This window comes from Parasteatoda tepidariorum, chromosome 2 (assembly GCF_982258835.1).
Source record: "Parasteatoda tepidariorum strain Cologne lab strain chromosome 2, Ptep-v5.0, whole genome shotgun sequence".
NCBI classification, from domain to species: Eukaryota; Metazoa; Arthropoda; class Arachnida; order Araneae; family Theridiidae; genus Parasteatoda; species Parasteatoda tepidariorum.
The window spans coordinates 8,543,093-8,562,842 of record NC_141756.1 but is presented as its reverse complement, the minus strand read 5'-3'; the positions used below and the strand labels follow the sequence as shown (position 1 = coordinate 8,562,842).

The following is a 19,750-nucleotide window of genomic DNA, read 5'->3' as shown; positions in this document are numbered from 1 at the left end:
TAATAATTTTAAAGAGTAAAGCATTGCTTTAGTTCGATATTTTTACTTTATTTAAGTCATGTCATAAGGCATTTTTAGCGCATTTTTAGAGCCTTTTTTAAGGGCACTTTTGCACTTTTTAAGGGCATTATTTGAGATTTTTTAGGTCATCAAAATCCGAGCTCTAATTATCCCTAAAAATAGGGTGATGACAATTAATTAGAAGGAAAATAAGTGGTCATTCAAGACAACTCCAGGTCCTTTACGGTGAGATGTTATGTTAGACTTGTTGTTAATAAAAGTAATTTTTTTTCCTTAAAATTATTCTTAACACTGAAAAAAAAATACAACTTTTCTGTTACGCTTGGCGAAACCTTTATCTTATCACTATTTCTCAAAAGCCGCACATTGTGTGTGTTGATTTGATTGCGCTGTGTGCCATTTGTTTTCGAAGCTTCTTTTTCTTCTTCATTTTCATTCATTTAATTTTATTTCTATTTTCATTATACTTTCTAAAATCGGAATAATTTGTTGGAATCGATGATATACGATGTTATAAAAGGTGGACAAATAGAGAGAGAGAGCGCGCTATTGCTGAAAGTGTAGCAGTTTCAGCAAGAAATATACTTCAGATTGACGAAATAGGTCAGAGTGGATTTTCTTTGATATGGAAGAATATTTTTTACGATTACACAATTTTACTTTAGTTACAGTTCATTGTTTTTCTTATTTTAATGTTTTACTATTTATTACATGATTTATGAATAATATTAGAAGGAAGAATAAGAAATCCATGTTTGTATAAAAAAAATTGCTTATAAAGATATAGTGTGCTATGTTGAAATGGATTTTTAGTTAAACATTAGTATTACTTGCTCAGTTCTTGACTATTTATTTTTACTAGCTCATTCTGTTATTTTTTAAACTAAAGCAAATATATGCTAAAATGGATTAGTATTGAAATAGAACTTGGTAATGGGTAATAAGTGAAATTAATATAATGAAATAAGTTAAATAAAAAAATAATCTTCATACTAAAAAGCAAATTTAATGAATAAATGGTATAGTAGTTCGATTAAGAGAACCGTAAAAATATAATTATAATCACCATTAAAACTGAGTTAATTTCAGTACTATGTTCTAATTGAAACAAAAAAAAAATTATCTATCGACAAGAAGCAAATTTAATAAATAAACGGCGCAAATTCGCTTACGAAAAACATCTCCATGTTATTATAGAACTGCTTATATTTTAATTTTAATGAAAATGGGAATATAAATCTGCAATGAAGCTTATTACTTTGCAATATATATTGTACTCCTATGTTCCTTCTTATCGATTGCATGATGCATTAATTGTAAAACACGAATGTAAAAGTGTTAAAATATTAATTTCATTATAAAAATACTATTTCCATACTCTGCTTGGAGAGAACTAATAGCAAAGCAATCTGACGCCTGACTTAAGTTTTAACTGATTACGATACAAAGGCAACGTTAAGCAACCTCAAACTGTCTAATTAGTAACAGAGTCGTGGTGGCTCAGGGGATAGAGCGTTCACCCTCCAATGAGATGAACGGGTTCGAATTCCAGTGATGGCTGGCAGATACGAATTACACACCCGGCTTGCACTGATCATAGTTTTGAAGTAAATATCCTCAGTGGTTGATGTATCATGGGTTAGAGTTCTTTTACCATCAGAATAACAGTAACTGATTTTCGTGTTTTTAATCTCCATGCAACGCAAACGCTGGTTATAGTTCCATCAAAGAGTCTTCAACGAAGGCAAGTATCTCCCAATACTTGATCCAGGAGTTCCCTTGTTTTTGGGATTAGTTTCGAAACTACAAGGCTATGGTGAATATTAGTAGTCGTAAACCCCAAAAATTGGGTGGGCTGTTCAACAACGGCTATAAAATAAAATAAAATCCTTAGTAGCGAAAGAATTGTTGACTCAGTCTGGAATTAGACGAAATAGGTAATGTCTGCACTAAACAGCTAACTTTTATGTTTACTTCCACTATCAGTTCTTGATAAACAAAATTTTAGCAGTAATTTTTATTATGGTTTAAAATTGACACATTCTAACGATTTTCTTTTAAAATTATGGCACTCTACAATCGATCAAAATAAATTTGTAGTATACAATAAACTTGTAGTACTTAACATACAGTAAAGTTGTCGCAATAAACTTGAAATAAATATAGTATATGTGTATATTGCATCCAGAGAAAGTGATGTAAGTAGAAGGCATGCATATTAAAAGTTGGAATAATCTTCATTTAAGATTTATACACATTTTTAATAAAATTAAGGAAAATTTTAAGGATTAATTAATTAATAAATGTAAAAAGAAAAATTAATATTTTTTTTTAATTTTTAAAAACAAATTTTTAAAAAATAAATTTAAAAAAATTTACAAATTCAATTTTAAAATTTTAAGTTGTAAAGTTTAAATATTAAACACTCCCTTACTCCAATTCTACCTGTTTTTTTCATTTAAAATGCTTTAGATATAATTTTGCATGTTCCCGTACGTTCTGCGATAAAAATTTCATTTTAGTAGCATTGCGTTAATTTTTATTTACGGTGCACCAAATAGATAAATAAATAAAATTTTTAAAAAAATGGACCACTTTGAATACCTTTTGATCTAACGATCAAATCTTTACGTTCTAGGACTCAATCTTAAAGGTTCGAGGTGTTGATGACATCAAATAGGCTAATTAATTAATACCGATGATATTTTAAGTTAAGAGATCAGACAGAAAAACGTATTTTCTCTGAATAAATATACATTTTTTTTCAACGGATTGGGATTCGTGACTTTTAAAATATAGGCGTTCTCAAGAGAACGGTCCAAAGTTTTAGCCTCTTAATGTTACTTTTACTTTTCGCGTGTTTCGCCATATCTCGTGAACTTTATAAGTAAATTGAAAAAATTGTGCTCTCAAATATACAGTTCGTTAGTCCAGCGACAATTCCACGCAAAAAAGAACTTTTACTGAATATTTATTATTTTTCATTACTTTAGTTAATAATATTCGAGAAAATTTTGAATTTTAAGGCGTACAATATTTTTACATGAGTTTAAAATTTGTGATTTTATATTACGAAATACAAAAATTGATCGTAATCGGTTGAACAGTTCCTGAGAAATAAATGTAATGCCTTTATAACGTTGAAAGTAGGATTTATCAGTAAATTTCAAGCCATTTGCATTGTGCACCATGAAAGTAATTTTATTGTTAAATACTATTTTTCTTATTGTTCCATAATTCTCTGGACAAATATATATTCAAATTTCATTACAAGATAAATAAAATCTCCTATTAGGTGTGGTACGTCATCAAATTCGAAGCACACGAAACAATGTTTATTTCATTGTTAGATTAAATAAACAAAGCATATTTCAATACGCCTAAAAAAGTTCTTATCCTAAAACTATTTCTATATACTTATTGTATCATTTAATGCTTTTTTTTCTTCTTCATTTTTCGCTGGCTTCCCCGTAGGTGACAATTTCATCGTAGGCATGGAGTAGCACCTGAGGCCTCAGAGTAAACATTAATATCACTTTTTTTTTACGTCTTTCGTACACTTTCATTTTCAAGATCTGAATAAATATTAGTATCTGACATTCAATTAGAGAGCTATATCACACCGACTTATTTCGTATGTGGGAAGAAAATCTTTTCAAAAGAAAACAGAAAAGAGTTATATATTTATCTGTGTTTATCTTTCTCTACTTTATATTATTCTGTTCATATATTATATTCGTATCAAAACTATCAATTTATTTCTTTTATGATACATAAATAATACAATGATCTTAAAGAAGCTTACGAGTGACAACAAATATATTTTTATGTTATTCAAAATGGTTTTACTTTTATTTGAAATAGTTTATAGGGAAAACTGCGTTTGAACATTTCGTCATATTTTACTCTAAATTTAGCCTTGGTAACTTCTTTGAATTTTAATAAGGTTAATTTACAAAGTAAAAAAACAAACATGTATACAGCAACTAACGTTTTTGAAAAAATAAGTCTCATTTCATATTTCTTACGATTGATAAAAATTTAATGATGGTGTATAGCAGTTTTCCATTGTTGTTCGCGCATTTTTATTAGACGGTAAATCACAAGGTAGGATCTAGTTTTTCCACATTCATTTCCATATTGTTTTGGTTGACATCAGCATAAAATTAATAAAAGTCTTGAAGGTATTGTTTTTCTATAAATATTCTTGTATCCCTAATTTAAAGTTATTTTCCTGTACTGCTATTATTACGCTTTTAATTCAAGAGTTTAAAACTAAGTAAATTGTTTTTTTATTATTATTATATTGTGATTCTGCTTAAGATAAAGTTATTTAGAAAGGTGATCTAATCTTATTAACCGTTTTAAAATTATTATTTCTGTGCAAATAATATTAATATACTGCTAAAAATTACAGTTAAAGAGATGTATTACATGATTTAGAACTTAACTGTTTCATGCACAATGAGATAGTATTTATTATATCCACCCGTTTGGTAAGCGAAAATATTAAATTGTGCTTGTGAACTCAACAAATTTTTTTGAACAATATAATGTTATAAATATATAAATTTTATTCAAAAAAAAAAAGGATTACTTAGAAAAATTACTCTTTTGTTCACCAATAGATCTAAATATTTATAATACTAATAGAGAATAATATTTGGAAGGTGGAAATGGTGAGACAAGCAAACAGAATTCCTTTTAGTTCATATATGTTAAGTGAATAATTTTAACTTTAGTATAAAAACTGCTCTGCCAAGAAACAACAATTATTGCGAAGAATCATTGGGGTTGGTGTGCGGCAGCGAGGTTATATAATTTCAACAACTTTTCATTTTTGAAATACGTATACTAATGTTATAGTTGTCTATTGCTCCGATCGAGTGCGTCGACTGTGTATAACTCCGCACGAACAAGAAAATCGTTTTTTAAAAGATTTCATTCTGAGGGTTTTTTGAAAAAGTGTCACGACCTGTTTGCTATAGCAAATTTTAAATTAAAATTGCCTATATATTTATAGTATTCAAAGTAAGAATAATTTAAATATATCCAGTTATAGATGAAGCATAGAATGGCATGTAAAATGAACACAGAGAAACAAATTCTGATAAATTTATCTTATTGCATAGTAATGGCATTTCTGGTAAAAAAAAATTCTATACTTCTGGTTAATAGAACCAAAACATACGGTATTTAATTATATGGTTTTGTAATTTTTCCGTTCATATGACAACAGTTTACCGGAAATTTTGGCTTTCAAAATTATAGTTCTTATTACCACACATTTAGTGAAAAAATACAAAATTGAAAAGTAAATTTTACCGAATAAATGATTTTTATGCCATGCTTTAAGGTATCATGATAAATTACTAAAATTTACCACATTTACCAAAATATATCACATATTATAACCATATTTAATTGTCAATTTTACCACAGTCATTACCAAAGCATTTCGTTAAAAATTACTGAGTTTTTTAATGTTCTTGAAGAGCCAGAAACACGGTAAATTTCACCATATTCTGGTAGTTTTGGCCGATTTTTTTTCTTCTGTGTAACATAGGTTATGCACTCATTCCTGATCATAGAGCTATCCAACGTGTTGTTTTCATCACTGTATATTAAAAAAAAATTATGATCGTTTTTTCTTAATAAGGTTTTCAGCAAAACATGATTGTCCCTCTGTTTATGTACTAGCTTTTTAAAACTTTTTGTCTTCAAAGTTGGGGGCTCAGCGATGTGAGTTAGTTACTCATGACCTGTTTTTCATTTGAAATATCCAGCAAACACATACTTTTCTTATGAACATATCGGTCCTTTTCTGGTATTATCGGGTAACTGTCATTTACGTTCCATCAGAAATCTATAAGTCCACCCTTGGTTTTAATTAGAATCGGCTTGTAGACGTGATTAAGATAAGTAGCCGATAATGGTTACGATATTTTAACCATATCCAATTTGTCCTATAGTAAATCTGTATAAATGAATCATATCTTAATCATTTGTCAATAATATTTTCTTTTAAAAATATCTTACAGGATGCGTCACACAAGAAATTATTTTTACAATCTATGCCAACACGCTGTTCTTTTCGTTATTACAATATATTAGTTCATTTTTAAAAAGTTAATTTATATTAAAAATTTAGGAGAAAATAAATTTTAAGTCATAATTATATTTCTATTATTTATTTTTAAAAAAAGGAACATTACCTTTGAGTTGTCTTAAAATTTTCATTAAGTTTCGCTCGGACGTTTTTTAAAAAAAAAGAAAATCGAATTTTTAATAATAAGTCAATCAATTATGCAGTTATTTTATTGGATTATTTATTCATTACATTGAAATTTTAATTTATATTTTGTATTTAACTTCCATATCGTACACATATCTCTTATTTTGATCTCAAAATCACGTGATCTTTACATATCAGTACACATATCTGCACAACTGATATCTGATCTGTACTAAACATATCTTCACTTTTGAGTTAAACTCTTTTAAATGCCAGAATTTTATTAAAAATGTTGTGAGAAACATAAGTCTAAATTTACATTTGAATAACATTAAAAATGCTTTTACGACGCAGCTACAGTTAAGTCCGTTTTAAAATTATTCCTACCCATTACGGGATGTTCTTTTACGCATGATGAAACAAGCTTGAGTAAATCTCATAATGTCCATTATCATATTTTAAACGTTACATTAGTTAATATGCTTTGTCTTGATAATTTTCTTCTTGTTTATTAAAAAGAGTTTTAAAACAAACTTTAAGCTCAGCGATTTTAAAACGACATCATTATGATAAGTGTTTTTAAATCATTGAATAACATCATTTATTTATTCTTTTTCCAGCTATAAGACTTTGATCCCAGAGTTTGTCATTACCTAATAACTTTCAAGAATGTTTCGTATATTAAAAATGTTTATCGAAGGCATTGCATAATCTCATTTTATTTTGTGTCAAAGCAGTATAAAATTTGGTTCGTAAAATGGCGTCGACGGAATAAACTAAAAAAGTTTTTGAGATTGAGTAATCTCCGAAAAAGGTTTTAAATGACAAGGTTTAATATTATTTCTAGATTATTTAATGGATCACAAAATCTCACAATAATGAATATTTTAGAGCTGCAGAAAAGTGTAGGCAGCAATTATTTAATTTAGTACTTATATATTTAAAAATTGACTAATCTTTTACTGAAAAATTTACAAAATTCATTTTTGAAGATTTCGTTTTTATCATTACGTACGTTCGACGACGATTTTTTATGCACACAAGTTGGAACTCACATGAAAGTAAAAAGACTAGCATAAATCTCATTCTTTTAAACACGAATGAATTATTTCCGTTTTTTTTTTTGGAGCTTGTCCAAGTACTAGAAATTATATAAACAAAGACCACTCACCTTCGAAGAAATTAAAGACAAAAACTAATGTATACATTTGTTTATTAAGTTGCTCACCTTGTTGTTTATACTCTTATTAAACAAGGGCTAGCGATCACCTTTTTGTTTTCAGAAATCCAAGGTGAAAGAATTTCGTATTTTTTTCAAGAGCATTTTAATCTAAATATAAAATGAAAGAAAGAAAAACTGATACAAAAAAAGATTTTTTAATTTAGTTTTATGTTTCATTATTCTTTTTTTTTTTGCCATGAAATCCATTTTTACTGGAATATATTAAAACAAAAAAAATTTATATTCCTTAATTCTTACTGTAATAATTACCGAAAAATAATTTTTATCATTTTGAAATAATTTTTCGCTAATTATTACTGTAAGAATTACGTAATAATTTCATTATTTAGGAATGTCATATTTGCTGGCTCTAATCACATATAACTCAGATGAAGAAAAAAAATATCGAGATATCATTTGAAGGGCATATTTGTAAATTCTTTCACTTATTTTTTGCTCTATATGGTGATTAGTTTTTCACTGTTGGATAAAAATATATTTATCTCGTTCCAAATCTTTATTTTCAATGATAGCCTTTGAGTTGTTGTTGTTGAAAGCAATGAGAAAAAGAAAGGAAAAAAGAGACAGATTATATGTTGTCAGATATAAATCTCAGACATTTATTAGCGTATAAAAAAATTGTTCTTACGTAAAATTAAATATATATTAATTATATGAATATATATTTTATTTACAATTCGTTGTTTTTGAGAAAAACATGGATTTAAAAAGAAATCTATGATAAATGAGAAACAATCAGTTAGATGTAATGCGCCACTGTGGCGGGCGCCGCAGATCTATTTCGGCCTAGCAGACGAAATAAACTGATTTTTGTTTTCCCACATTGCAGAGCGTTAAAGCGCTTTTACGAAAATATGTAAGAAAGGAACACAACTTAAGAAAAATGTCGAGGTGCATGAGTATGCTTTTTAGTATTTAGATGCTTTTAGCCAGCTTTTTGGTTTTTAGAATATCATTCGTTTTGAAAAACTACACAATTTCAAACAGAAATTTTAATTTTTACATTTTCATAATCTTCTAAAATTCATTTACTTTCAAACTTAATCCATTTAACACAGTCTGAAGCTCTTTTTTTTTCTTGTTTTCTTTCCTTTCTTTTTTCTTGTTTCCTTTCTTTTTTTATTTCTTTTCTTTTTTAAAGTTGATTTATTTAAATAAAATAAAAAAAAATACTTGACACCAAGAATGTATTTCATTTCCATTTTATAACTTCATTCCATTCAATTTCTTTTCCATTTCATGACTTTATTCCATTTATTTAATTTCCATTTTAAGCATTTTATTGTTAGATAATTTTTCTTTATTTTTCAATAAATAAATTTTAAACTATTGTGAGGATTTAAGCTATCGACAATGCCAACCTTCATCTATGAAAAGGTACCTTAACATAGAATCAAGTTAACATGTCTTATATACTAGTGAATTGGAATTGTATTTTTGTAGTACTAGTAGACACACTACAGTGCTCCCCCACCAGAATTATATCTGTGATAGAATTCGATGTTCATATACTACTAGGTTTTTGTGAGAAGCCGGGAGAGCAGTATTAAGATCTCCGTACTTTTGAGTTCTGATCGTGAGAGCTGTATTAAGTTCACGGTCGTGGTCTCCTGTGTCACCATTAGAAGTCGAGTGTATCTAGGCCAACGTAGTGTGTGATCAAGACTGAGTAGCAACAGAGCGAGGAGATAGATAATGTCACAGTCACAAGTAGCAAGTCAGCTTTTCAAGGTAGACCCTCTATCGAAGTAGGCGTGTTCAAATCGAAGTGGGAGTTTCTGGCAAGCCACGCGTGCTCACATCACGTCCGGGTCACTAGTGTAGCTATCGACACTGCCAACTTTCATCTATGCAAAGGTACCTCAAGATAGAATCGAGTTAACATGTCTGATATACTATAGTCCGTTCAACGAGAACTGAGAGTGGAAGTAAACAAAAGGGTTGCTGTTTGATCGCCAACGTTTGCCACTTTAACGGTTTCTTCGCTGAATGGGCGATTTCATTTGAATCGACAGAGCTTTTGCTTTTATAGAAAAACGAAAACGATGTTTGGTTTTTGATACCTTAAAATTAGATAAGAAAGTGCAAAATTAAAATATTTTCATGAAAATACGTTTCTAAGTGTTTCAGTAAACACATAATTTTATTTTAAGATTAGTTTTAATATATATTTATATTTCTTTAAGTTTTGATTAAATTAGTTTTAAAATATTTTGCATAAATATCTATGAAAAACATAACTTTTATAATTCCATCGTAAAAGTCGTATAGAATTGAAAGTTATGTTAAAAAATGTTAAAAAAATACTCTTTTATTTTCATAATTAAAATTTTTTTTAAAATTTATTAGAAGTTAAATAATATTTAAAATAGTTTTATGTTTCACCGATTGATTTAAAAATATATTAGAAGGAACTGCATTTATTTGTACTTTTAAATTGTTAATTATCTTTATTTTTCTAAGGGAAGTATTACGAAAATAATTACACTAAAAGAAACTTGGAACTTTTTTATATGTCTCACAAAATCTTTTGTTAAGAAAAATATACCCACTTAACCTATAAAAAAAAGCAGTTTGCAAACCTCGAATTCAATAGGTCTTTGAAAAAATAGAATCAAGTGTCAAAATTATTTAATTTTACGTAACATTTGAATTTCTGTACTTAATTAACAACTGTACCGATAACGAAAATAATTATATTAAACTACTCAGAAAAGAACAAAATTTTAAGAATTACTGTATTAATGATCACTTAATCATGGATAATAACGAATAATTATATCATTAAAAAGTAAAAATGAATCCTCGTCGTTTGAATTGATATTTATTTTGAATGCACTTCCGTTTTATAAATGTTCAATATTATTTCTTTCTCAGCTTTACTTATGTAAGATTTCTTCTGTCGTTTTTTAGGAGGACTTAAATCCATCGCTTTATTTTCCATATTACTCATGAAACACTTACAAAAAGACACCACGGCGAAACAAACAACCCTCTAAAAATAAGAGTTTTTGCTTGTCTGATAGGCGCTATTTGTCATTATTCCGGCGCCAAGTAGACAGCTGTATTGCGCCAAATAGCACGCCGCTTTGTTTACTTTCGCTATCAGTTCTCGTTGAACAGACTATAGTGAATTAGAATTGCATTTTTGTAGTGGTAGACACTCTACACTATTAACGTTTCAATAATATAACCTCAAGAACTTTCCTTTAGAAGTTCAGCTATGTCTTCATTTATTATAATGTTAGACACCTTTTATAATGTACAGAGTTTCGAATTGCAAACATGTATTTTAACATCTGCTCGGCAGACAAATTTAAGCACTTTTAAGTGATGTTGCAGATCAATACAGAGTTTTCTGCCACTGGGATGAGTGGTGCGAGAAACCGGTGAGAGCCTCTTAGTTATACGTAAAATATGGGCATTAACAGTATTTAAGTTAGATTAAGCTTAATTGAATTCCTATAAGTAAAATTAAGAAATGACAAAACAAATTGCTAGCAAAGAAAATGCAAGAAAGACAATTGAATTACTTTAAATTCATTTATTTTAAGTAGGCAGTTTTCTTCCATGCAGTAAGAATTTTGAACATACAATATTTTTGTGACTGAGAGTGATTGTTAGCGAATACTGCCAGCATATGGAATGAATCCGACTGATATGTAAGTACATTTGGTTTGCATGCATTTACTCGTGTTACCTAGAAAATATAAAAGCAGTAATAGCATGTTTCTGGGAATGGTAAAATAGTTTAATGCAAAAAGATAAAAAAAATTTTTTGCCATGCTGTAGAAAAAAGCTTCTAAAAAAAAGGATCCGAAATGTTCCAAACCAATTATAGCTGACTTTGGAAACTCCAGACTTACAAAATTGAAACAGTATTTACTCATTTTTGAGTGAAATGCAGTCTCAAAATTAACGTGGAGAGAGAATGGTTAAGAGAAGATTCGAACTAAGGACTTCTAGGATCGTAGTAGGGTGCTCTAACCAACTTAGTTGTTCGAAAGAATATACAAAAGAAGATGTCCAGCGCTTCGAATTCATAATTAACGCGGCGAGCTGTGATTTTCGGTACGCTAAACCAGAAAAACACATTACAAGGGGAAAGGAGGAGAAGGAGGGTGCAAACCCGTTTTAAAACCTCTGAGGTTGTTCCCCTAAATGTTGTTTTTACATTTATACACAGAGACCATACCTAACCTTGGGGGATTGGTTTACATTACATCAATGGAAGCTAGACGTCTTCCATTGTATATTCTTTAGTTAATCATCCCAGTTTAGGGGGAGTTAGGAAGCTTTAAATAGTGGTCCCCGCAATGACAAATCATGACATATATTCCATTCATTTAAAAGTTTTTAAGAGGTAGTGAAATTAGTAAAAGGTGAAATTAAAAATACTGATTTAATTGAATAAGATATTGGGACCCTGTTTTTCCAAGTTTCAATCATGCGTACCGTTGAGATTGGAAATGAGTATGTCATGGTGTTTCATTGCTTCAGTCACTGTATAAAGCTTTCTAACTCTTCGTGGGATAGAATGTGCAACTAGGGTGTTTAAGCATCATAGGTCCTAGGTTCGAATCCTTTCAGAAGCCAGCGATCACATATTTCTCCCTCTACATCATAAAATGCATAATGTTTATGAATTTTGCTCAAAAATGCGTACATGCTGTTTAAAATTTGAATTCACGGTGCTTTCAACTTCAAGTATCATTTGTTTTGGAACTATTTGGACATATTTTTGGTCAACTTTCAGAAACTTCTTTTTTAAGTGCAATGTTAAAATATGAATTAGTCGCTATTTTAACTAAATTTGAGTAAATGATTAAGTGCAAAAAACGTACACCTTTTAAATTCAAATGTGATAAAAAGGCAAAACAGAGTAGTTAAGAGAACCTACTACGACCTACTCTTTCACTGTGTGACTGAGAGTTAAAATTTACCGAAAAGAAAACAAGAATTTTTTTTTCTCGTAGAAATAATATGGAGTGCATTGGCATCTTTATCTGCGGAATCTTCGCAGAAAGATTGTCAACAAAGTTTTATTTTTAAATTTAGAGAACCGAATAAATGAATACTTTTCGTAACTTAATGGTTAAATTTGGCGTGTTCCTAGGTAGTCTTAAAAAAAAAGCGGAACGAAGTTTCATAATTAAGGTGAAAAATAAGAATAATAGACTTGAAGGAAACTTAGCCAGCATTGGCAGTTGTTTGCGTTCTCTTCCGAATCCCATACTAATTCTTTAAAAACGTTGAAACTCTTCGACAACTTCTTTGAAAATGCTGGTTTTAATTCCTTTTATGCACGCATAAACATTCTAGAGCAAAGCAATTATTACCACTTTCACTTATGTCATTTTAAATATATATTCACATATTAATAAATTCATATATTAAGCATATATTCATAGCACTAAGTTATTAAACAGAAAACAATTTTAATAATCGGCGTTAAAAATGTTACTTATAAAATCAAATTATAATAGTAAAGTTCTATTTTCTTTGTAAATATTCATAAAGTAACTATCGAGCATATGTTAACAGATAATTAAAAACAGATTAAAAGATTTTCCTTAATCTGTTTCTAATATTTAATTCCTTTTGAAAACATACTATTACATATTTACATTAAATTTTATTCATATATGAACGTAGTTTTTCTTTTAAATGCAGACTTATTTTTAAATCCTAAAATTTTTTTTTCTCTTACTCATCACGTTTTTATGTAACTTAGACGCAATACAATAAGTATAAGAGTATTCCGCGATAACCAAGTTCAATCCATATTTACAGCCCTTGTCAAAACCCGAAAAAGTAAACATAATAGGGTTCGAAAATTAATATCTAATCAAGAGGAAAAAAAGTAAAAATATTATTGTATTCTATAATTCAATGTTGGGATAGTCGAAACTGAAAACTTGGAAACCTGTTTAAATGTTAGAGAAAGCATAGAGGAGTTGAAAGGTGATGGTATAAGACATCTCCCATTTTTATCCAGAAAGCAAATTGGTTTAGATATTTTTCATACCGCTTTACCCACTAGTGATAATAGACAGATTTCGAAACGGGTCTGTTTGTTTCTTTCCCGATTAAATATTTATTTTCATTATACATTCAGTGTATTTATTTATTTGACAAGAATTTTAAATTTACGTGCTGAAAATGGTTTTTGAGGAACACCTTATGTGACAGATAGCTAAAGTTACTTTTCATTATATTAAAAAAAATGCTATTTTGTTCCACATTAATTATTATCTTTGACAAGGCTTTTAAAATAAAAAGTGAGGCTATAAATTTAAAAAAAATTGGTATACTTTGGTTGATCGAGTGCAAAACAAAAAATTACCACTATTTTTTTCCTTTTTTAAATTTCATTTTATTTAATTTTTATGTATTTAAATAAATAAATAAATAAAAGTTGGCAGAGGTCTACATAATTTGGAGAATTTTCGCTTGTGTCCCGACTTACCGAAAAGTACCTTATTTTTACATAACGAATAAGATTAAAAACTTTTATGAAAATTATTAATAAGATTTTGTAAAATTATTACATTTATAGTAATATAAGAACTAATATACTTCACAATCCGTTTGACGAAAACAGTGTTATCAAACGGATATAAGGAATGAATGAAAGTAGTTTGGCGAAAAATATGGGAGTTATGGAATTTTACGCCATAAAGAACAGTAGCACCACACAAAATTAATTCGAATATCCAGTTGTTATTAATGTAAAATCTTATTAAAAGATTATTGGGGAAAAATATACTTGAGGGTGCCCCTTGGCGAAATTGGCGACTTATGTTTGGCGCCATACTTGAGCACCTTACACTTGAAGCAAAACTATAATTCTAAACTGTAAATGCCATCTTGCCGTGAAGAATTATCAGGCTTTAGAGCGAACAAATAACTAAGCTATTTTAAAAGTTATTGAACTTTTTAAAAATTGCCAATTTGGCGACATTTTTTCTTCTAGATGAAAATTACCAAAATCAATGGCTTTTACTCTCATTTTTTGACAATTTTTTTGAGTCCAGATAATGCAGCATTGAAGTAAGTTTCTATATATTAAAAAGATAGACTACAAATGCTTTTCTTTTTCTAAAAATTTAGGCTTATCGCCATATTAACGTTTTTCGCTATTTTCTGAATAAACAAAGGTGCTAACGAAATATAAGCTAAACTGGAACTGACAATCATGAATAACTGTTGCAAACTGTTTAGAAATTATAAAAATACTACATTATTCGCAAAAAGCCTAATTTCCTGCAACTGCAGAACCTTTGAAAATCACTCTCAAAATTATATATATTCTTTTAAAATTTTATTTTAAATATATTCCTGTGCTTTCATACATAAAAATTGTAAAAATTTTAAAAAAGGGAAAAAAATAGTACTTGCCTATTTTCCGCACGAAATGCTAAAAACTAGAGATGGTATTAATTAAATTATATATTTTTTTCATCGAATTAAAAGTCTGTTGCATAACATTATTTTTTTTAAAAAAATAATGTCTATTTTTGAAAAAAGCTTGATCACAAAAAAGTTTTTACGCTTTGTTAATGACAAATAATAATTACTAATACAAGAAACTTTCAATATTGTTTTTTTAATTTTTTTTATCAATCTTCGCTAGTGAGATAACTGACTCTAAAAAATTAGGTTTCAAGAATTATTGATGAAATAAATAACTGAAAACAAAAAAAAGCTCATTTTTGAGATATTAAAGGTTTCTTTCAGACGAAGGATAGCAGATGCAGTTAATACTTTCTAGGGGTTCTACATCTCAGATATATACTATTAACAAAACTTACTATGGTTCATTTTTCAGTATCGTTTTTTTTTTTTTGAATTTTTACTTTCTCATGTTCATGCTTTCTTAATTATGCAATTGTAATAACTTTCTCGTCGGGTTTTTTCTCTCCAGGTTTCTTTCCGGGTTTCTCATCCGGTTTCTTTTCATCGTGATCGTCCTTTTCTCCGGGTTTCTTTTCGTCTATTTTGTCCATTATTGAAGAAAAATTAACAAAAAAGATAATATTAACTTAATTTTACAGCTTCTAAGCTATAAGAAGAATGATATTTTTTTTTATTATTATTATATATATATATTTTTTTTTGATGTCTCGTTTTAATTATCGAAAGCTCGAAACCACGAGAACAAAAATTTCGTGAAATATGCACTATGATTAAGCTGACGTCACCTGGTTGCTATTAACAACCACAATATTATTACAATGGGATTCTTGCAAGTGACGTAGTGTGGGTATCACGGTTATACTAAAATACATACACAAATAATAAATCTATGTTAAGTAAAAGACATAGACAAGAAATATTTATAATCTAACAAATTCAATGTGTGATACTGAGTTGTATTTAATTAACTTCACGTTAATTAACGTTCTAAAATATGAGGAAAAACTTAGCTCGACTTTAAGACTCCATCCTGTTTATAAACGATCAGCTGGTGCTGAGGTCATCAGTCACGTGTCTGTGTATTAAAAATCTTCTTCTCGAGTTGCAAGATGAGAATTAGAATGAATTGAATGATAATAACTATGTGATATAGTTCTGTCTCTGGCTCTTTGTAGAGTTGTAAAAGCTAACATAAGTTATTTTATTATATCTACTTTACTCGATTCAGACGTCAATTTACATAAGCATTTTAAATGCAGCAATGAACCTTATTTTAATTAAGCGAATGAGATGTTTTTTCTCATTAGGGAAAGAGAATGGGCAGCTTGAGGCAGTATTTGTTTGTTAGCATTCCTGATACGCGTTTTTCTTTTTCTTTTTGAAAACGATTAAGAATTGTAAATTATGTATTTTAGATTTGAAAAGGAATTTAAACAATTTTTCAGAATTTGAAAAACGTTTCAATTTTTCTCGTTTAGACATAAAGGACATAATCGTTTGACTTCATTTTTCGATAAAGATGTTGAATTTTTGTACTAAGGGGAAATATTACTGAACATCAAATCTACTGATTTATGTCGAAGGATATAAGGTATAAAATATACAACAAGCGGAAACTGTGTTAAATTTTGTAGATGCTTATAAATTTGAATCATTGAGTAATAATGAATGTTTTTCAGAATATTTGAATTAAAGTACCTGCCGGATCGAAAAATTAAATTTCGGTTAATCAGGTATCCACTGTAATGGTTTCAGTCATATGAAAGTCAAGATTTTTACAATCCTCTTTATTAAGCTTTGATAAAATTTAATTTAATTCTATTTAAAAATTAAAATTTCAAACAAAGTTATGTTTACAATTCTAGATCTTTTGGCTCAGTTGCCATCTACTTTGAAAATTTGCAAATTAAAACAATGCTACGTAATCTCTTACAGTCTGTGATTCGTAGAACGACATATGTGATGATTACGTTCGCCTTCTATTGAGGTGAAGCGGTTTCGAATCTCAGCGATGACTAATCGATACGAATTCCGCACCTGGCGTGCACCGACCACAGAGCTAACTTACACTATCCTCAGTGGTATACGAATCATGGGTTAGAGTCCCCTTGCCATCAAGTTTACCATGGGAGGTTTTTCTCTCCATGTAACGAAATGCTGCTTAGCTCAACCAAAAAGTCCTCCACGAAAGGAAATTTCCCTCCAATACTTGATCCGGGAGTTCCCTTGTCTTTTGAATTGGGCTATGGAGTTGAACATTAGAAATCGTAAACCCAAAAATTGGGTCTGCTGTTCAGCGACAATTATAAAATAAAAATAAAAAGAATGTGTGATAATTACGTCGTTAAAATTTAAAATATATTTCTAGTATAAAAGCACAAATATGTATTCCTTGCAACATATGATGATTAAACGGTTAGAAAGTTCTAAATGAATAAACTGAAACTTAAATTAAATACTTAATCAAGACTAAAGCTTAAATTGAAATTTAATTATTGTTACACAACAACTTTCAATTTTTCTTTCAGAAACAAACAACCTAGATAAAATCTCCAAGTACGAACAAACCGACTTTTAAAATAATACTCCAAACGAGACAATAAGAGAGCAGAGTTAATCTTTTTGGAAAGCAGAAAATGGAGGATTGATCCAGTGTCGCGAAATGAACCCTGAACTTTCTGCAGGACATTAGACAACAGAGTCCACCACCCAGTGTAGCGTAAATAGAAAACTCCGACAAACACAATCCACTCTTCTCGATCCCTCAGAAAGCGATTAACCGCTGATGCAGAAAAGGTTCATTAATTCCCTCCACCTTTCCCCTCAACCCTTGATGTATCTGATATCAGCAACGCTCTGAAAGATTTTGTTCTGAAAATTATAACAAGATGGTGTAACTGTTTCTGCGTTAATGCATTACTCCCAGGGACTGCTCGTTTTATGTTAATACATCATTTTAGAATTATTTGGATTAAAAGGTTTTGAATAAATTTGAAATTAAGTGTCCCCAATTTGAAAATCTGTAAATATATTTAGATGTATTTAAAAATGCTGAAAGCTAGAGATGTTTCTTAGTGGGGTTAAAAAAGAAAAAAAATCTATTAGTGACGCATACCTTGCGTAAAAAAGATTTAATTTAATGGAACATTACAACATTTATAATCTTTCCGAATTTTCCTTTTTCACAGATAGAGCCTTGATGACTCAGGGAATAAAGCTTTCGCCTTACAATGAGGTGAACGTAGTGCTGACGTAAAATATTCTCAGTGGTAGACAGATTATGGGGTAGAGTCTCCTTGGCATCAGACTAATTGTGGGAGGTTTTCGTGATTCTCTTCTCCATGTAACGCAAATGCTGGTTAGTTCCAACGAAAAGTCCTCCCCGAAGGCAAATTTCTCCCTGTCTTGATCCAGGAGTTCTCTTGTCTTCTGCAATGGGTTCGAAATCACAAGGTTCGGTGTTGAACATTAGTAGTCGTAAGCCCGAAATTAGGTTGTCTGTTGAACGATGGTTATAAAGTTTCTCAGACAGGAGTCACGATAGCTCAGGGGATAGAGCATTCGCCTGAGGTGACCCAGGTTTGAATCCCATCGGTAGCTGGATGATAAGAATTCTGTTTCTGGCTCACACCGATCACAGTACAATCAGCTCACACCGATTACGTCAGTGCTGACGTAAAATATCCTTAGTGTCAGACGGATTATGAGTTAGAATCCTCTTGCCCACAGGAGTAAGAGTGGGAAGAGTCAAAAGTCGGAGATTTACATGTTTTTTTTCCACCATGTAACTCAAATGTCATCAAAAAGTCCTCCAAGAAGGCCCGTTTGCTCCAATGTTTGATCTGGGAGTTCTCTTGTCTTCTAGGTTGGGTTTAAAATTTCAAGGCTTCGGAGTTGGAGTAATGATAGTCGTAAACCGGAATTGGGTCGGTTGACCAACGCTAATTAATAAAATAAAATGTAAAATCTCACAGATTTTTGTTTGAAGGCACTTAAATATATTAAAGTGTTTCCGGAGTGAAAAAATGTCCCAAGTGCTTTTGGCAACAGACAGTTAATGAGTGTCCTTTGTAAACCTCGCCTTTATCAGTTGACATAAAAATGAAGAACGAGTGAAAGCCATAAAACGAGTTGAAAAACTACACTTTTATTCAAAGTGGGTAGAAACCAAAATAAATAAATAAATAAAAAGGAGAGAAAGAGAGAGAGATGTTGATTTACAATAAAGGCCATCAAAGGTCAAATTTTTTAAAAAAATGAAATTAAAATAATAAACATGTTTGTTAAATCCTTAAAATTGTAAATAAATAGATACAAAATTATGAAAAATATTCTTTTTATAACTCAGTTTTTGCAGCTTTCTTTTTCGTTTAGTTTTAAATCTATTCGTTTTATATTTCTGAAGGAAAAAAAGCTCAATATAACCATAACTTCACCTTTTTTTTTGTACCGTTTTAGGGAAGAAATAAATTATTCCTATAATTTAGGGGAATTTAAAACCCATGGTTTTAAATTAGTTACGAAAGTATAGTAATTTAAATCTTCTTTAAAACAATGCATCATACAATGGATATTTTTTTTATTAATATGATTTTATATATATATATATATATATATATATATATATATATATATATATATATATATATATATATATATATATATTGTATAGAATGCCTCATACGAGTCTTTCTATATTAAATGATAAGCTTAAAACAGATATTTCTTATCAATTTTAAGATGTAGAAGTCGGTCTCTCGCAAAAAGCAATAAAAAGTCAAAATAAACCAGGTAAGCCCAGATGAAAGATTATTTTCTGAAGTTAATGGTCA

General features: G+C 29.4%; 1 protein-coding gene and 1 long non-coding RNA gene across 3 annotated transcripts in view; one reads left to right on the top strand and one right to left on the bottom strand.

Moving 5' to 3' along the window:
* LOC107436632 (uncharacterized) overlaps nt 1-19,750 on the top strand; it is a 330,656-nt gene that overhangs the window by 169,180 nt on the left and 141,726 nt on the right. The gene's annotated exons all lie outside the window — the stretch shown is intronic.
* LOC147814415 (uncharacterized) lies at nt 11,029-15,722 on the bottom strand. The gene is made up of 2 exons (XR_015430694.1): nt 15,314-15,722; nt 11,029-11,199 (listed from the first exon to the last, which is right to left on the bottom strand). It is a non-coding gene; the product is annotated as an uncharacterized LOC147814415 (long non-coding RNA).